This window comes from Tupaia chinensis, unplaced genomic scaffold (genome assembly GCF_000334495.1).
Source record: "Tupaia chinensis unplaced genomic scaffold, TupChi_1.0 Scaffold000113_1, whole genome shotgun sequence".
Classification (NCBI taxonomy): Eukaryota; Metazoa; Chordata; class Mammalia; order Scandentia; family Tupaiidae; genus Tupaia; species Tupaia belangeri.
This window is the reverse complement of record NW_006159577.1, coordinates 805,359-825,018: the sequence shown is the minus strand read 5'-3', so window position 1 is coordinate 825,018 and position 19,660 is coordinate 805,359. Positions and strand designations below refer to the sequence as shown.

The 19,660-nt window shown below is 38.4% G+C and overlaps 1 protein-coding gene across 1 annotated transcript in view; it reads right to left on the bottom strand.

The window, feature by feature from the left end:
* Window positions 1–19,660, bottom strand: part of ADAM12 (ADAM metallopeptidase domain 12) — a 457,774-nt gene that overhangs the window by 152,010 nt on the left and 286,104 nt on the right. The window lies entirely within an intron of this gene.

Sequence of the window (19,660 nt, the reverse complement as noted above, 5' to 3'; positions counted from 1 at the left end):
AAAGAAAAATAGGAAGGTTTTCTAAGTCTAAAATGAAAATTCCTGTGTGACATGCCTGCAATATTCTATTCTTTAATAATGTCACTGCATGCAAAGAGACCATGGCATGGACACTTCCTTAGTGAAGATAGATATTTGTCCAGAATCAAGGTTAATTTCATTATTGAACAAAGATTATGTCGTAGCCTCAATTAAGTGGCTGGCTGGTGAGAAAGGGTGAGCATCTAGGTACTTCCTCAATCAGGTTCTCTGGATACCCGCCATGTACGGTGTCCCTGAAGGACTGGGTAAAATTTTTCAGGAGAAAAGAGAAGTGTACATTTCAGTTTCAGCCTGTCCACACTGTGCCACCTCGGTGTACAGCCCCAGCACTCCTGACAATAGCAATTCACTTTTTCCAGAGTACAGTGTGGTGTCCAGTTGTTTTGTCCATGACAGGCCACTTTGACTTGGTTAAGAAAAAGAGTCAGATGGGATTGAGTGACCGGAAATCAAATAATGCCCTGAGACAGGACTAAGATTACCTCTTTGTCTCAAAGTAGAAAACTAAACTCTGGACTCATTTGAAAGGCAATAAAAGGAGGGAGATGGGAGGGCCATACAGAAATTTTATTTTGTTTTTAATGTCCTTTTCTTTCTTTCAAGAGAGATGTAGAAAAAGAAAGAGAAAGACAGAGGTGGATAAAGGTACCTTGGAGTGGATCTTGCCTCACAGCAATCCTCCCCTAGCCACCTAGCCAGCCATCACAGGTACACAAGTGTGTTCAAGTACACCTGGGATCAGAACCCAGGCCTCCCATGGAGCTCCAGTACTGCGCACGGGTGCCCTACCAGCTGCACCACTGTGTCTAGGCCAGGGACATTTGCTATTTCATTTGGATTTTTTCTTACTGAGTTTAATACTTCTTTATACTTTACCTATTATTATGTGGCTATTTATGTCATTTGAAGCAAGAGATTTTTATTTTGGTGAGGTCCAATATATCTTTTTTTTGGGGGGGGGAGGGTTGGTTATGCTTTTGGTGCCATATCTAGAAACCATTACCTAATCTAAGGTCATGAAGATTTATATCTATATTTTCTTTGAAGAATTTTATAGATTTAGCTCTTACATTTAAACCTTTATCTCATTTTGAATTAATATTTTGCATGGATCGTAGTAGGAGTACAACTTCATTATTTTGCATATGGCAATCCAGTTGTCCCAGCTCTGTTCATTGAAAAGACTATTCTTTCCTCACTCAACTGTCTTGGCAACTTTGTAAAGAGAAGTTTTCTTCTGGAACCGGTCTTTTTGCAAAAGTTTCTAGGTCATTATATTCTATTTTCTCTTTGAAATAAATTTTAGAATAAAATTTCAAGCTTTGTAATAATCCATTGAGATTTCAGTTTGGACTACATCACATGCATAGGTTGATTTGGGAAGAACTTGTATATTCACAATAAGAAGGAATTTTCTTATTCATGTACAAGGTAGGTCTCTTAATAAGGTCATTCTTTATATCCCTCGGTCTGGTTTTAGTTGTTTTTTTTTTTTTTTTTTGCTATGTGACTATTGGAAAATTTTTGTTGAACTATGCCTAGCTGTATTATAGGTTTGTTGATAACATGAATAGGATTTATTTTTATCATCTCTTATATGGTTATTTTTAATGTAAAGGAAGCCTGTAAGCTCTTTTTTAGAGCCCTTATACAGCATTGAAGAATGAGATGGCTAGGTGTCCAAGAGCCTAGAGGGAAAGCTGCAGAGTAAAAGCAGGTGTAGAGACACTGGGCAATGGGAGATGAGGTGGCAGATTATGGATGGAAGTTAGTTCTGCTTGGCTGGAATATTCAGGGCTCTTTTTTAGAACCCTTATACAGCATTGAAGAATGGGATGGCTAGGTGTCCAAGAGCCTAGAGGGAAAGCTACAGAGTAAAAGAAGGCGTAGAGACACTGGGCAATGAGAGATGAGGTGGCAGATTATGGGTGGAAGTTAGTTCTGCTTGGCTGGAAGATTCAGGTGCAGAAGTGCAGCACCACAGTGTACTATTACTATTCCTCCCCTGGCACGGCTGTCCTCTTCAATAAGCATGTGGCTTAGGAAGGGATGCATAGAGATGGGGGATTGAGGTGGAGGACTGCTCAGCTAGTCACAACTGACATCCACCCAGGCCATCAGGGAGTACAGCTCTTGTGACAGTTTGCCTCCTTAGCCTCTTAGTGAAATAAATTCTGGATGACTCCATGGTCTTTTCTCTCTAGATAACTCAGAGTAGGGACTTAAAAGATGCATGATGATAATATTTTATGACCATGAGGAGACCATTTAATTAAATTGTAATGACCCAGAACATCAGAGGAATCCTGGTATACTTGCTCTCTCCCTCCAAATCCCCTCACCCCGTCCCAAATAAAGCCATGCTACATGGGGTGGAAGATTTCAACCCTAGGAACATAGAAGCCATATTGAAGCTGAAGAAAACCCAGAGAGGGAAAGGACAGCAGATGGTGTGAATCCAGGCTGTCAGGGTACCAGAATCACTGGGTTTTGACTGTTACAGATCTTTGGGGTCCCATATCTTATAGGATTTCCCCCATTTTTAATAAATGTAAAATAAATACCGCTTTCAGCAGTTAAATACTGGTTAAAAAATTAAAAACCAAATGGTGATGATAATCTTATTACTGACCTCTGAAATTTCAAACTAATTTATTCTCAATCTCAATTTATTTTTAATAGAGTATTTATCAAATGTACTTTCAGTTTAAATACACAGAAATATAAGTTCATTAAAGCATGGCTAAGAACAAATTAGTATAAAATTAATTTCCAGTTCAACAACTTAGTTGAAGTATTGCTTAGAGAAGATGAGGAGGATGGATTTTAGCTCTCATAAACTGTTCCTTAAAGTAAACAATTCCACCTCCTTTAGTCACTGCTACAATTAACAACTTATTTCTTTGTTGTTACACCACTTTTGATTTACCTTCAGAGAGTGGACTAACAGGTCCATTGCTCACTCTAGAAAATGACTAACTTTTTAGATTACTAAACATAATTACTAGAACTCCAAATTCCAGATTCTCTGGTTCAGCCACTGTGGAGAACAATATGGAGGTTCCTCAAAGACCTACAAATAGAAGTACATTTTATCCAGCAATCCCACTTCTGGGTATCTACTCAAAGGGCAGGAGGATGCTTAGTTGGAAAGACACTTGCACATCAATGTTTATTGCAGCTTTATTTATGATCACTAAGACATAGAACCAGCCCAAATGCCCACAAACTGATGAATGGATTGAAAATGTGTGGCACATATACTCCATGGAATACTACTCAGCCATAAAAAACAACAAGACCCTGGCATTTGATAGAAAGTGGTCAGATATGGAGGATCTATTGCTGAGTAAAGTAAGCCAAGATATGAAAGAAATATATTGTATGTATCTACTTAATATATACTGACCATCCACCCTTTATGGTAGAGATTGAAATATTGGAGGGCATAAAAGCAGTGAAAATAGTTAGTGATGATAAGAGAGTGTGGAATGGGGCTGGAGAAGAGAAGAGTATGGAGAAGGATAGCAAGAGAACAAATAGAAAGGTATGACATTAGTGGGATTCAGATATGGTTTATTACCTGTTGATGATGACATGTATAGTATTCTCAACTGGACAGGTCTGAGAAGTATTTCATGTTGAGTAAAGTCTTTTTACAAGTAAAATGATAAAAAGTGAATGTTTAAAAAATAATTGGAATAATAATAATAATCTGGAAAAAAATGAAAAGCTATTGGATGATGATGGGGATTTTAATGTCTTTGTATTGACTGATATGAATGGTATCTTTCTGGAAAATGAAATGTAAAATACACTGTAAAGTTATATGTGATTCAATGTAATATAAACAAGATTATGATAATAATAAATTAATTAATTAATTAATTAAAAGAAAGAGAAAAAATTCCAGATTCTCCAGAACAATTACAATTTCATGAAATTATTTTTTTAATATGGCTCACCAAATGTATAAAAATGAGATACAGGATTGTGAAAGTTTATTTATTTCTTCCATGAGAGAGAGAGAGAGAATGAGAGAGAATGAAAGAAAGACAGAGATACAGCATCCTAGATCATGGGCAAGCATGTGTTGAGTATACACAGGGAAGTCTCTAGACTTGAATGGAGAACCTTCTCATGTAGATAGTGGGTCAGCCTTGCAGAGTACTGCTAATGCTCTGTGATTTAGTTTTTTACTTTTTTCTTTTTTGTTAAAGGGCATGCTTGCTTGTTAGAGAAAACTGAGAGACAGAAAGAAAGGGAGAAAAGAAAGCAAGCACGCCCCCACATCCATCCTCATGCAGAATGTTCATGCCACAATCCTGTCTCCTCCATCTCTTTCTTCCTTTGAGATTTTCTGGTACACATACACATCTGCCTGATGTGTTTTTTTGAGCCACCAGGTCTTAGACTCAAACTGTGCAGTTAGCTATGTGGAATCAGGCTGCTTAACCAGTAGGCAATAGAGCTGACTTGATTTAGTTTTTATAATATAGGACGTCATCATATAAGTAATTTGACAATTCAGAAAGACATGACTGTCACACTATGAACCATTTGGTTAGTTGGGAAATTTGACCATAGGGAATAAAGGAGATGTGCTCTTCCATTCTTCTGGGAAGCTCTAACCCTCTGAAGCAGTGGCAAAGTCAGGGCGTGCAGTGCAGGCAGCAGCACCATCAGTGACCAGCACTGCCTGAGCAGGGCTATCTATAGGTGATCCATGAGAGAGAGAGAGAGACAGACAGACAGACAGACAGAGAGGGTTATTTATAGGGCTATCTTTCTGTGCCCTGTCTCTGAGGACCAGGTTTCCTCCATGTACTGATGATGAGAGGTAGGAACCAACCAAACCTGTGTATTCCCAAAGTTGGGCTGTTGGGTCTCCATATGCCGTACAGTGAGTCACATAGCAGGCAGCCATCATGTGTAGGGAGATCCTGTGCCCCAGAGCTTCGTGGGCCCAGTACAACTAACCTTGCCAGAGGACCAGGGTCACAGTTCTGCATATAAACTTTCTTAGACTGCATCTCTTTTCTTCTCAATTGTCTCAAGGATGTCAAACTGTACAATCTCTTTCTTTTTCTCCAGTTCATGTCTCTAAAGACATCACTAAGCAAGACATTGTCTACTAGTTAGTTGTCTTTGCCTAGTTCTGCTGATCCAATACATTTTATTGCTACCAACAAAACATAGCATAGAAGAGAGTCCCAAACATGCACAACCACAAAATTACATCTTTTCCTTTACAAAACCTCTAACCATGTATTTTATATACTTATTACTTAACCTAATGCATTTCCACACTCTACTAAATAAATTTTCCTTCTGTTTAATACTATCAATCAAATATAATGGTGGGTAAGAAGAAGATGGAGTAAGAACTCTTGAACTTGAAAATTGGTAGCCCTCAACTCTATGCTACGTGAGAAGTAAAATAAAAATTCTGTTACCCAACCCTCAGTAGACTAGAAAGAAAGGAATTTTATACTCTAAAGTGGTAACAAAAGCAGCCTGACCTTGTGATTAAAAAGGATTGCTAGCAGACAAAGTCTGTTCAGGACTGTACTGAGTGAAAATTACGTTCAGCATTCTAGCCAGAAGAAAGCTTTGGGCTATCTAAGGCCAATTTTCCCCTTTTAGCCAGCCCCTTCCCTGAAGAGACGAAGCAACTGAGGCCCTGCTGGTTGTATAACAAACTGTCAAAGGTCACAAATGGCAGTTACTTAATGCCTTACTTAATGGCAGAACAGGAACTAAAAGCGAGGTCCTGACTCCAGACCAGATGGCTTCCCTGAATACCTAGGAACATACACCCTCATGAGTATCTTTCTTTTCGAAAAGAAAAGCCATCACCTAAAATCTAAACTTGGGTTATTTTTAGCTGAGGACAGTGAAGCCTTATTATGACCATAGGAAAGTGAAGTCATTTCCAAATTCAGAGAAGCGTTTATAAATAGTGGGCTTATGAGGGTGAATAAGTGTGTGCATGCATGTGTGTGCACACATGCACATGTGTGCTCACAATGCTTTAAATGTATATATACGTGGATATACATATGCATAGGTATATGTATGTATGTGTATATGTATGTACATGTATCTTCATGTTTGCATGTATCTGTGTATACATATGTTTGTATGTGTGTGCATGTGTGCATATTACCAGCCACATTTCAACATGACTGTGGTCAGGTCTTTGTTCCCTTGTGTGGAACATCAAGCCCCCACATACGACATGTTTTCTTGAGACTAAAACAAAGTGACACTGTACTTAAGCAAAGGAAAAAGGGACATTGCCGCACTGTGTGTTTACATAACTGCGCTACATTATGCTTCAACCTGAGGCTGCAGGACAGGATCACTGAGAAATAAGTCACCACGCCCATCCTCCCAGGGCTATCTCTGCTCCCACAGCTCTAACAAGAACCATGTCTGGTGAAAGACTATAAAGAACTAACCTCAGGGGCCATTCAAATTATTTCGCTGTGCTGGAATTCTGAATTAGAGAACACATGCTTAAGGAATCATGTTCACATTCTTTGGGACCTCCCGGCAAATTGGCCCTAGAAATAGTGTGTCTGTGATAGCGAGACCACTAGAATGACCAGGAGTTAGGATTCTTGGGCTTAAGACTTGGAATCTCAGCATTTAATCTTTAAAATGGGACTGATACTAAATTGCCCAGGGTTTTACAAATCAATTAAATGTGACATGGGGAAGCAATTTGTGAGTATAAAGCATTGTTACCAATCTAGAATATGAAATAAATATTTTAATCCATTATGCGGGTAGAATCTATTTTCCACCTATGATTTTCCTCCCCACTGAACTCAAGCTTAGTGTGTTTTTTTTTTTTTTTTTTTGAGAGGGTTTTGCTATAGGGCACATATGCTCTCCAGAAAGACAGAGAGGAGACAGAGAGACAGAAAGCGAAAAATCACCCCCCAGGGGGGATGGCCACGCCACAATCCCTTCTCCTCCATTCTCCTCTCGGATCTTGGGCATGCACGTACATGCGCCTGGCGTGAGTTTAAGCCACGGGGTACAGGACTTGAACCACAGTCAGCTACATGGGAGTTCAGTGACATAGCCATTACGCTAACTGCTGATCCCAAGCTTAGTGTATTTTTGTTGAATGAAGGAATGGGTATGTGTGAGAGAAACTCATCCATTAGAGAAAAGGGACTGTTCTTTGCTAACTCTCTCTCACTTGTTCCTGATTCCCAGATCCAAGTCTTTTTTTTTTTGTATGGGATTTTGTATAGATTCCCAACAATGGACAGAAGGTGAAAATGAGGCCCTGCTGGTTGTATAACAAACTGTCAAAGGTCGCAAAGTTGGTTAATGGCAGAACTGGGTCAGAAGACCTGAGGCCAGGTGCTATTTAATGGAGGCATGTCTTAAGAACTCAAGTTATCAGCACACTCATCAACCTTTGTCTTAGCTGTAGCTCACATTCTCTTCTATTATCATGATCTATGAGGGACTTCAGAAGGAACGTATAGTACAGCATGGCAAAGAATTGTTGTGAATTTATAAATCCAAGCAGAGGCCATAATCAGCTCATTATTGCAAAGCCTATGTGTCAGTGTCTAATTCCTTCATTTTCACATCTCATGGCTGGTTAAGCTTTTGAGCTGGGATTTTCGGCCTGGGTACTCTGACTCCGTAGTTTGTGATCCTAGCCTCCACAGAATTCTGCTTCCAAACAGAAGGTCTACCTTAGGGCCTTCCCTTTCCTGACAACTTTAGAGTAGGAAAGGCACCAAAGCAAGGAGTTCCTCTGGATACCTGGTTTTGGCTCTTCCATTGTTCAACTCCTAAAGCATCCTTGTCATGGGCATGTGGCGTCATCTGCTATTAATACACATCCTCATCAACAGATAATAAACCTTATCAGTGTCCCACAAATGTCTTACCTCTCCATTCTCCACCACCACCCCCAAATTTCATTTCCTACACTCTTCCCCTCCCACACTCTCTTTCCACTTTGTCTCTAGTGTCCATTACAATTTTTAATACTTTAAAAAGGACATATAATGAGACTTGTTCATAGCCAATAGACTTGGGAGATGTAAATGATTTCCAACTTCCCTTTGACTCCAGAATCCCCTTTTCATACTTTCAGATGTTCTCTAACTGCAGTGGATTGTGGCTAATTCCCTAATATCCATTTCTCCTAACTTGTTTAGTCTAATCCAATTGTAGATGACTCTACTCCTGTTTGACAGGAAATAGCTATGTTGAAAATGAATGGGACATCACCTAAATAACACCTGGATCAAAATATTAGATTCCATCCCTACCTGATGGTCCGGTCTCAGTTAACACTGACTGGTTCCCTTTTGACTATAGTAAATGCTTCCACTCCTTTTTTTTCTAGTGAAAAACACATAGAATAAATAGGTAGTGTAGCATTCATGTGTCTGGGTCACACATGCTGCCTTCTCCCCTTTTTCATGCACCTGGCCTCTGAATCCATCTCTTCTCACCTAGACCTCTCACCTAGACTTCAGGTTCTTCTGGAAGAGCAGACCAGCTAACCCTACCAAAGCCTTACTCTTGAATCTTTTTTTTTTTTTTTTTTTTTTTTTTTTGGAGGGTTTTTTTTTTTCTTAAGGGGTGGGTTTTTTCAGAGAGAGATATAGAGACAGAAAGCGAGAAATCACCCCCCAGAGGGGATAGTCACGCTGCAATCCCTTCTCCTCCATTCTCCTCTCGGGATCTTGGGCATGCACGCACACGCGCCCAGTGTGAGTTTTAAGCCACCGGGTCCGGGACGCGAACTGCGGTCGACTACGTGGGAATCCAGTGACATAGCCATTACACTAACTGCTGGTTCCCACTCTTGAATCTTTTGATCACTTCTTCATGTTGTAGTTAGTGGGGACTTTTCAAAGCCCAAACATGGTCATGGTACCCCTTGGTTGATTTCACTCATTCATTTATTCTTTTTTTTTTTTTTATAGATTGTTGCCTTAGGGCATGTGTGCTCCCCAGAGAGAGAGACAGAAACAGTGAGAGGGAAAGTAAGAAATTATCCCCCATGGGGGATGGCCATGCTGCAATCCCTTCTTCTCCATTCTCCTCCCAATATCTTGGGCATGCATACACATGCACCCAGCCTAATTTTTAAGCCACCAGGTCTGGAACTCAAACCGTGGTCAGCCGTGTCCAGTGATGTAACTGTTACATCATTTGCTGGCCCCTCATTCATACTTTTTTTTTTGGAGAGATTTTCACTATAGGGCGCGTGCGCTCACCAGAAAGACAGAGAGAGAGAGAAAGACAGAAAGCAAGAAATCACTCCCCAGAGGGGATGGTCACGCCGCAATCCCTTCTCCTCCATTCTCCTCTCGGGATCTTGAGCACGCACACACACGTGCCTGGCGTGAGTTTTAAGCCACCGGGTCAGGGACATGAACCACGGTCGACTACGTGGGAATCCAGCGACATAGCCATTACACTAACTGCTGGTTCCCTTTTTTTTTTTTTTAAGAGATAGTGTCTATGTTGGCCAGATTGGCCTTTAACTTGCAATCTTCCTGCCTCAGCCTCTTGAGTAGCTGGGATTAGTGATACACACTACTGCATCCAGGATTTGAGACCTTTTAATGGCATCCCAGTGTTCTTCTGTCACAACCAAGTTTATGAGCATGTTCTCCAAGTCCTGTACATTCTGATCTCTGTTAACTTTTAAATGTTTCCATGACCTCAGATACAACTCTGCATGAGCCTGGAATGTTCCTCCCTCTGGTCCCTGGTCCATGCCTCTTCAACCTTCAGATGTTGGGTCACACTCACATAGTCCTTCCTCCATGAATTCTTTCATGATTTCTTGGACCAGATTAGGTCCTCTTGACCTCCAATGTACTTAGAACAGAATTTAATGATGTTTGTAATGATTAGCATAATAAGTCTGCTCTCTTCAGCTCTGTGTGTGTCCTCTTGTTTGTTTTTAGCCCCTGCTGTGTGCTCAGTAGTGGTCACAGTATCTGGATCAGTATAGGTGCTCAGTTAACATGAACACAGCAGAAGAATAAATTCCCACCAAAGCACAGACAATATCGGAAGCCTTTCTATAAGGCTATTGGCCTTTTCTAGCATTGTCTTTTGGGATGTAAATAGCAGAAATGTCATGCTGTTATCTCCCATAGGCCTTATTAAAAGCAAGAGTATAAAACATAATCTTCCCTTAGTTGTGGCTAGCAAAGAATAAAGCCACAAATATTTCATCTTGCCAGGACAATTGAGAGAAAAGGCAAGTGACCAATTCTGAAATTAAAATCATCCACAACTCTGAGTCAACCAACTTATGCTGATTGTTGAGAAATTAAAAAATAAGAAAAACACTAATCCAAAAAGTGGTTCTTATTTTACATATAATTTTAAATTTTGTTCTGTGCTGACTTAGAGGACAAGGAGATGAGTCAGCAAATTTCTTTTTGTTTCCCATCCTGATTCAATAAAAACAAAACCCCAAAAGCTGCATCTGTCTCCTCACCACAAAAATAATACAAGGCCTTGGACTCTCCTTAAGAGGTTCCTGGTGGAAGGACCAGCTGTTTAGGGCTGTGGGTTTAATTTAGTGAACAAGATTGCTCTCTCCTACTCTTTAAAGTAATGTGGCTGATAGCTTAGAAGAACACTCAAAGGAATGGGGAGAAGGTAGCTGCTGGAAAGAAACGTCATTCTTTTTCTAATTTTAAAAGCAGTATGTGCTTGTTGCCTGGAGGTTCTGGGGTGCCAGTTAATCTACCCTCTACATGCCTCACCTCCTGAAGTTACGATGCAAAAAGTCAGATGAGCGCAAAACACGCATCAGCTTAATTACCACTAATAAAGGGGCTTCTGGTATATTCTACAAAGGATACAAGTGTGGGCCTGGGTAAAAAGGAGACTTCCTGAAATTTCTAACTTTTACCCTCTCCCCTTATTGCCTACTAAAATCTTGGAACCCATCCTGGGAAAGGTGGGACTGACTGTAGCCTAGAGGACTTTGTAGAGAGATGGAGTGTGTGAGTCCTACCAACTGCTGTCTGAAGAAAGGCAACAAGACCAACCTCATTACCTTTCCAAGGCAGGAACTTCATGCCCTCCCCAATTAGCAGGAACAACAACCAGGGGTTGTCAGGGCCTGTCTCACCCCACTCTCCTTCCTCCCTTAAAAAGATACTTCCAATGGGGAGGAATAAGAGAAAGGAGGAGAAATGGAGCAGACATCCCGCCTTCTACACAGTCACCTCATGGAAAAATAAGGAGAAGGAGACCATAAACCCCTGTTCCGGTGTATACATCAATCATAGAAAACAGAAAAATACAGAGTCTTGCATCACACAGAGACAACTACTATTAATGTTCTGGAATCCTTCCATCTAGGCTAGTTCCCAAGATGCTTGGATTTGTAGCCTTTAGCTTTTGCAATCCAAGTTCAAAACAGACCTGGCAGCTGTTGGACCCTCATTTATCTAGTCCGCTATTTCTACTTCTTCTCACTTATCACATTTTTCCTCCCAAATGAGACAAAAGGAGAAAAAAATACCTAAGGAAAAGAAAATTGGAAAGGGATATTAAAACAGAAAACATGCAACTACTAAAGTAACTTAGGAAGCATATCTTACATATTCTAGATACACCCCTAAGTTCTGTTCATCATCATAGATAATGGACATTGGAGAAGTTAAGCCTATTGTCATGGTATTTTTACAATCTCTCTTTTCTGTTTTATTTTTTTTAAGTAACAATTTACACTGAACAGATAGCTTCAGTGCTAAGTCTGAAAACATACTTTAAATGAGATCTTAGGGAGAAAAGAGGGAAAAAATAGGAAGTCAATTGTGAACTTATGGTACCAACTACCAACTTTCACTTATACATGAGGTTGATCCTCAGAGCTCAGAGCTTAATTTTTGGGCCTCCATCTTTTTCTTATCTTCTGGTTTTATATATATATATATATATATATACACACACATACATATATATTATGTATATGTGTATATATATGTGTGTGTATGTATATATATATTCAATTGCTGACTGAACACCTGTACTTGTCTGTGCCTCTACGAATCAATACAGACAAACCAGGACTCATTGTTTTCTCTGCCTCCTAACCAACAATTGCTCCTTTAATGGTACCAGGAAGAACAAACCATCCATCTGATTATCTAAGAAGGAAAACCCTTGGTGACACCTCCCTCACCCTCTATCACCACATCTTGTCTCTTTCACCTCTTCAAGCTATCTGGGCAACTCTGTCCATCATAAATCTGCTTCTATAGGCAAAAATCTTTATCATCTTCCACAGGACTCTAATAAATCTTGTTGTCATCTGTTTACCAATATTCCTACCAATCTTTCTTCCATTCTGCAATCAGAGATCCTTTCTAAAAGCATAGAACTGAACATGCCATTCTGCTGCATAAAAACTTTCTATGACTCCCATTTTTCTGTATGATAAAGTCAAAACTCTTTAGTATTGAAGAGTTTCGTGCCAATCTTACTCTTTTTCTTTAACCACTTAAAAGACCCATGTTAAATATCACTTTCTTAGTGAAATGGCCTCCAAAGAGTTTACACTAAGTGGTATTTTGTACACACTTCTTATGTAGTGACTACATTAAAATAGAACTATTTTTATATTTTTAAAATGCCCTGCCTCTCCAATAAAACTTATAAGCCCAAGAATATATTTTATTCAGTCCATGTCCCCAAAGGCTAACAATGTCTGCATGCAGAACATGCTTAATAAATGTTTGAATGAAAGACTAGCAAAATGAATGAATTCTGGATGGCATCACCTACGATAATGTAATGGCGACATGAATCATTTTTTGAAACCTAGTATATATGTAAAATGCTATGTGAAGCTTTGTGGAGACAGAAAAGGGGATACAAGAAACATTTCCTGTTCATGAGAACTATTATGGTTTACATAAAAATCAGTACTGATATAATAGAATAAAAATTATAATAAAACTTTTATCTGAAGATATTAATGTATTGAATTACATCATACTAATGTTAAACTACCTTCCATTACTTAGATAAGCATAATTTGATCATATTTTCAAAATATGTGTTGTATAGGGTTTGTAAATAATTTACTTAGGATTTTTGCAACACATTCATAATTGAAACTCATTTAGCACATTAGTGAATGTGCCAAGTTAGGTTAATTAAAATTGATTTAGCAGTAATCCCTTTTCCTGTATTCTCCTCTAAGGATATTGGGCAAATACACACATGTGCCTAGCATTAGTTCACACACACGCCACGTGCCTAACATGAGTTCCAAGCTTCCAGGTTCGGGACTTGAACCACAGTTGACTACATGGGAGTTCAGCAATGTAACCATTATGCCATCTGCTGGTCCCTTTTTTTGTTTTGATTTCATAGGTACATGCTTTTTTAAAAATATTGTTATTTATTTATGTTTTTACCTTTAATCACTGTAGGACTTAACAACATACAATATGGTTTTTCCAAAGCATACATACATTGTATATCAATCAAGTCAAAGATAGTACCATATACATCATTCTCTTCAGATAACTTTCCATTGTTGTGTCTGTCAAATGCCTTTTTCCAGAGCCCCTCCCTCCCTCCCACCACCCAGTATCCTTCCTTTACTCTACAGTCTCTGGTATCTACATCTGCCATCTCTGTTGTCATATCTTCCAACCTGTCAGTTTCTACCATAAAGTACAGATATTTGGTATCTACTGAGTGGTGAAATGAAATGTCTGTGTTTCATAGTCTGGCTTGCTTCACTAAGTATTAAATCTGCTATAGTCATCCACATTGTATCAAATGTCAGGATTTTTTTTTATGGCTGAATAGTATTCCATCATGTGTATATATACCACCTTTTAAAAATCCAGTCTTATGTTTTTGGACATTGGGTTTCTCCATGTTTTAGCAATTGTGAATAATGCTGCAATAAATATGGATGTGCAAGTGTCTTTCTGCTCAAGTGTTTTCCTATCCCTTTGGTAGATAGTCAGAAGTGGTATTACTGAGTCATGTGGTGGTTCTATTTGTAGGTTTTTGAGGAATCTCTATATTGTTTTCCATAGTGGCTGTACTAATTTACATTCCCACCAACAGTGTGGGAGGGGTCTCTTTTTTTTTTTTTTTTGAGAGGTTTTTCATTATAGGGCGTGTGCGCTCGCCAGACAGAGAGAGATATAGAGACAGAAAGCGAGAAATCACCCCCCAGGGGGGATGGTCATGCCGCAATCCCTTCTCTTCCATTCTCCTCTCGGGATCTTGGGCACGTACACACACGCGCCCGGCGTGAGTTTTAAGTCGCCGGGTCCGGGACCCGAACCGCGGTCGACTACATGGGAGTCCAGCGACATAGCCATTATGCTAACTGCTGGTTCCCTGGGAGGGTTCTCTTTTCATCACAGCTTTATCAGAACTTGTTCTTTATTTTTCTGAATATTGCCACTCTGACCTGGTTTAAGTGGTATATTATTGTGGTTTTGACCTTCATTCCTCTCATGAAAGAAATGCTGAGCATTTTTCATATGCATTTGTAAGATATTACCATATACATCATTCTCTTCAGATAACTTTCCATTGTTGTGTCTGTCAAACACCTTTTTCCTTTTTCCTAATATCTTTCATATGTATTTGTAAATCTTCCTTGGAGAGTTGTCTGTTCACCTCAGTTGCCCATTTTTAAATTGTATTTTGTTTTGTGGGAAAGCTGCTTGAGTTCCCTATATATTCTGGTTATCAGTTCTTTATCTGAATGGCATTTTGCCAAGATTTTCTCCCATTCTGAGGGTTGTCTTTTCACTCAAATTATGGTTTCCTTTGATATGCAGAAGCTTTTCAGCCTGATGTAGCTCCACTTGATTATTTTTCTGATTATTGCCTATGTTTTAGTGGTCTTTTAAAATAAATCTTTGTCAAAAGAGAACAGAAGATGACATAATGGTTATGCCACTGGACTCCCATGTGGTTGAACATGGTTTGAGTCCCAGATCTCATGGCTTAAAAGTCATGCCAGACACTTGTGTGTGTATGCCCAAGATCTCAAAAGGAGAATGGAGGCAAAGAGATTGCAGCATGGTCATTCTCCTGGGGGGTGATTTCTTACTTTCTGTCTCTCAGTCTCACTCTGTCTCTCCAGGGAGTACACTTGTCTTGTAGCAAAAATCTCTCCTTAAAAAAGAAGAAAAAAAAACCCTCTCTAAAAATAAATAAATAAATAGATAAAGAATGATAAATGCTGGTGAGAACGTGGGAAGAGAGAACACTCCTACACTGTTGGTGGGATGTAAATTAATACAACCACTATGGAAAACAATATAGAGGTTCCTCAAACACCTTCAACTAGAACTACCATTGGACCCAGTAAAACTAGTCCCAGGTATTTACCTAAAAGATGGAAAACACTCAGTCAGAAAAACACTTGCACCTACATGATTATTCCAACATTGTTCACAATTACTAAGAATGGAATCAGCCCAAATGCTCAATAACAGATGGCTGGATTGAGAAAGTGTGGCACATCTACACTATGGAATACTATTCAGCCATTAAAAAAAAAAAAGAAAGAAACCCTCTAATTTGATACTAAGTGGATGAATATAGAGGATCTGATGCTAGTTGTAGCAAGTTAGACTATGAAAGAGAGACATGTGTGTCTCTTCTTAATATATACCAACTGTCTGTACTCTATGGCAGCAACTGAATGAGTGGAAGGTATAATAGCAAGGAGCACAAGTGTAGATAACAGAGACTGTATGGGAGGATGTGAGTGGTGGTAGTAGGAGGAGGGGGCTCAGGGGGAAACAACCATTTAACAGACACAAGAATAGAAAGTTATCCTTTGAAGATGATGTATATGGTAAATTCTCTGACTTGATTTACCTGTACCTCATAAATACTGAGAAAAACCATGTTGCAAGCTATAAAGATGTACAATGATTAAATAAAAATAAAAAAGAATAAAATAATTTTGTAAATGCTTTGTCCATCTTATTAACTTTTTTTTCAAGGAATAGTTTTTCGTTTAATTGATCCTCTTGACTTTTTTGTCATTTTCATTAACTTCTGCTCATTTTAAAAATATGCACTCCTGAAATAGGCACATTTAAATCTACACTTTAGTTGCGGATGTGTCAAGGTATTTTCAGTCCTTTGACTTTATGAATTAAGCTGTATCAACTTTATATCTAGAGATTTTTCTTTTTAGATAAAATTACTAAATTCAAGTGTTAAGTCAGTACTGGAGGCTTCTTAGTAATTTTATTGAGAAGCAAAAAAGGCTTTATTGCATGACATCTAGTTCTTAAAGAAATTTTTGGATTTTGAGAACACTTTTGATTAGGATTTGGGCTAAAGCCTAGTTCTAAATGAATCTATAATCTGAATAAAGTTACATCTAGATTCATCTAGATTCTTCAATTACTGCTTTATATATTTTGAGGCTATTTTGCTGGTATCTATAGTTTTGTGATTCTTTTGCTATCCTCTTAAATTGTTCTTTTTATCAAGACATAATTGTCCTTTTCCTGGAATGGTGTTTTTTTTTTTTTTCTTTTTTTTTTTCTAGATGGGGCATGCACTAGCTAGAGAGAGACATAGAGACAGTGAGAGGGAAAGGGAAAAAGCACTCTGGATGGGGAATAGACATGCCACAATCCTTCTCCATCTCTTCCTCCTTCTGAGATTTTGGGCACACATGCACAAGTGCCCTACGTGTTTCTCAAGCTGCTGGGTCTGGGACTTGAACTGCGTGGTCAGTTATGTGAGATTTGGCTGTCTTAATTACCAGATTAGAGCTGACCCAACAGTGCCTTTATTTTATATTAAGATCTTAGCTTGTCTGATGCTGATACCACTACAGCAGCTTTCTTTGGATTAAGATCTGTCTACTATATCCTTTTCCATTCCTTCTATCTCAAATCTGTTTTATATTTTGAGTATGGCTCTTATTATTTTAGATTTTAAACAGATAATCTATTATTATTTTAACAAACATAGTCTATTGACATATAGCAAGATTAATATGTTGACTTGTTTCTATCTTGTTATTTATATTTTATACATACTCTACTTTTTCTATTTTTTCTTCTTTTCTGCCCTCTAACTGCCCTCTAGCTCTTTATTATTTAGAATTACAAATTTTGTTTTTCTCAAAGACCTACAAATAGAGCTGGTGATCCAGCATTTCCACTTCTAGGTATCTACCCAAAGGATAGGTGTACACTTAGTTGGAGAAGTGCTTGCACATCCATTGTTTATTGTGGCATTATTTACCATTTCTAAGACGTAGAATCAACCTAAATGTCCATAACTAGATGAACAAATAGAAAAAATATGGCACATATTCACAATAGAATACTACTAACCCATAAAAAACAACAAGACCTTGGAATCTGATAGAAAGTGGACAAATATGGAAGATTGACTGCTGAGTGAAGCAAACAAAACTATGAAATAGAGACATTGCATGTCCCATTTAATATATACTAAATATCTGAACTCTATGGCAGAAACAGAAAGACAGGAAGATATAAAAGTATGGAGAACTATTGTGGATACTTGAAACAGTGTGGAAGAAGGGTGGGTAATGGGGGAGGGTGAGAGGAAGGAAATCAAGGAGAAAATAAAGAAGCAAAACATTTAAGGAGCACAAACATGGACAATTGTCTGTTGATGATAATGTGTATAATATCTTTAACTGGACTAATATACAATATACTCATGGTGGGAAAATCCATCTTACAAACTGTAATAATATACAGTGACTGAATCTATAAAATGAATTTAAAAAACTAATAAAAAATAAATTTTGTTTTTTCTAGTCTTCAAATGATTATATTTAAAAGTGTTGTATACATACTTTACCCATCAAAATAAAAAATTGTCAGCATGCCTATTATTTGCTAGTACAATAAAATTCTTAAGCTGTTTTAAATCTATCTTATTTTAAACCACCTCAATTTAATCGTTATTGTTGTAATCATTATTCAAAGTAGCTTATTTTAGGGCCGGCTCCATGGCACAGTAGTAGTGTACTGTTTAAGAGATGGCAGACGTCACAGAGTCACTGTGATTCTAATTCCTGGCTCAGTCAGCCTTCAATATCCTAGGTGTGCCCTGGGTAATCAGAATCTGACAGGTTGGAAGACCAGAGGAAGGAGATCCCGGCATGATCAGACCTTATGGAGGGTGCTCACATTTCTCTCTCTCTCTCTCTCTTAAGCACATGCACATACTCTATCATGAATAAAGAAAAAACTAAAATAGCTTATTTATATATATTTACATGCATTATTTTGCTTAACAGTGGCTCTGACATCTTACTTTTGCCTTTTGTGTTTAATTTCCTTTTAACAAAGGTAGTTTTTGTTAGATATCTTTGTTAGAATCTAAGAGTAGTACATTTTGTTTTTAAGAGAGATTTTTGCTACAGGGTATGTGCGCTTGCCAGAGAAACAGAGAGAGATAGAGAGACAGAAAGAGAGAAATCACCTGAGATAAGATAGCCATGCCACAATCCCTTCTCCTCCATTCTCCTCTGGGGATCTTGGGCATGGATGCACATGTGCCTGGCAGGAGTTTTAAGCCACTGGGTCCAGGACTCAAACTGCAGTCTACTATGTGGTAGCCCAGTGACATAACCATTACATCATCTGCTGGTCCCCAGAGTAGTAAATTCTTCAGTCTTTGTATGACAATGTCTGCTTCACTCTTGTTTTTATAGCATGAGTATAGAATTGAGATCGACAGTAATTTTCCCTGAGCTCTATGAAGTTTTACATCCATAGTTGCTGATGAGAAATCTGTTATTGGTTTAATTGCCATATTTTGTATAAACCTCTCTTTTGTAGTTTCACTATAAGCCACCATTGAATATATTTATTTTTATTTTCCAGCTTAGGACTTGGTTAATTTTCTTCAAGACCCATGTTTTCCTTCAATTCAAGGACCTTGTTACTATACTCTGTTAAAAATGCTTCTATCCTCTGTGTGTGTGTGTGTGTGTGTGTGTGTGTGTGTGTGTATGATTTTTATTTCATGTGCTTTCATTGTGGTTTTTCTTTTAGATCTATTCTGTTCTCATTAATGTCTCCCTTGATGTTTCTATTATCTCAAGTTCTTAGAGGTACTAGCTTCCAATTCTTTTGTATGCTGTCACTTACAATCAGTAGCAGCTTTTCATTGTATAGTTTATCATTTTTATTTGGGGTTCATCTTTGATATTTTTATTTTTTTTCTCACATGGGCATCATATATAATCTGGGTTGCAGATATATAAGATGAGATTGGGTTGTGTGGGGGTTTTACTGATTTGGGACCAGTTTTAAGGTCAGTATCATGACTGGAAATTTCTATTTTACATAGGTACTACAAATATGGATATGAGACCAAACATACGCATTCCCAAAATATACACATAAAACTATCTGTGGGTTTCGATTTTTCTCTATCTTCTGAAATCTCTTTTCAATCTAGGACACCTGTAGGCAATTCTTTCTTGCCCTTTATCTGGACTGAAAGAGTTCTTTTGTCTCTTTTTCACAGAGGAAGCAGCTCTCCTGGGGGGGGGGGGGCCCGGGTTTGGGGTTTTCGGTGTGGCGGG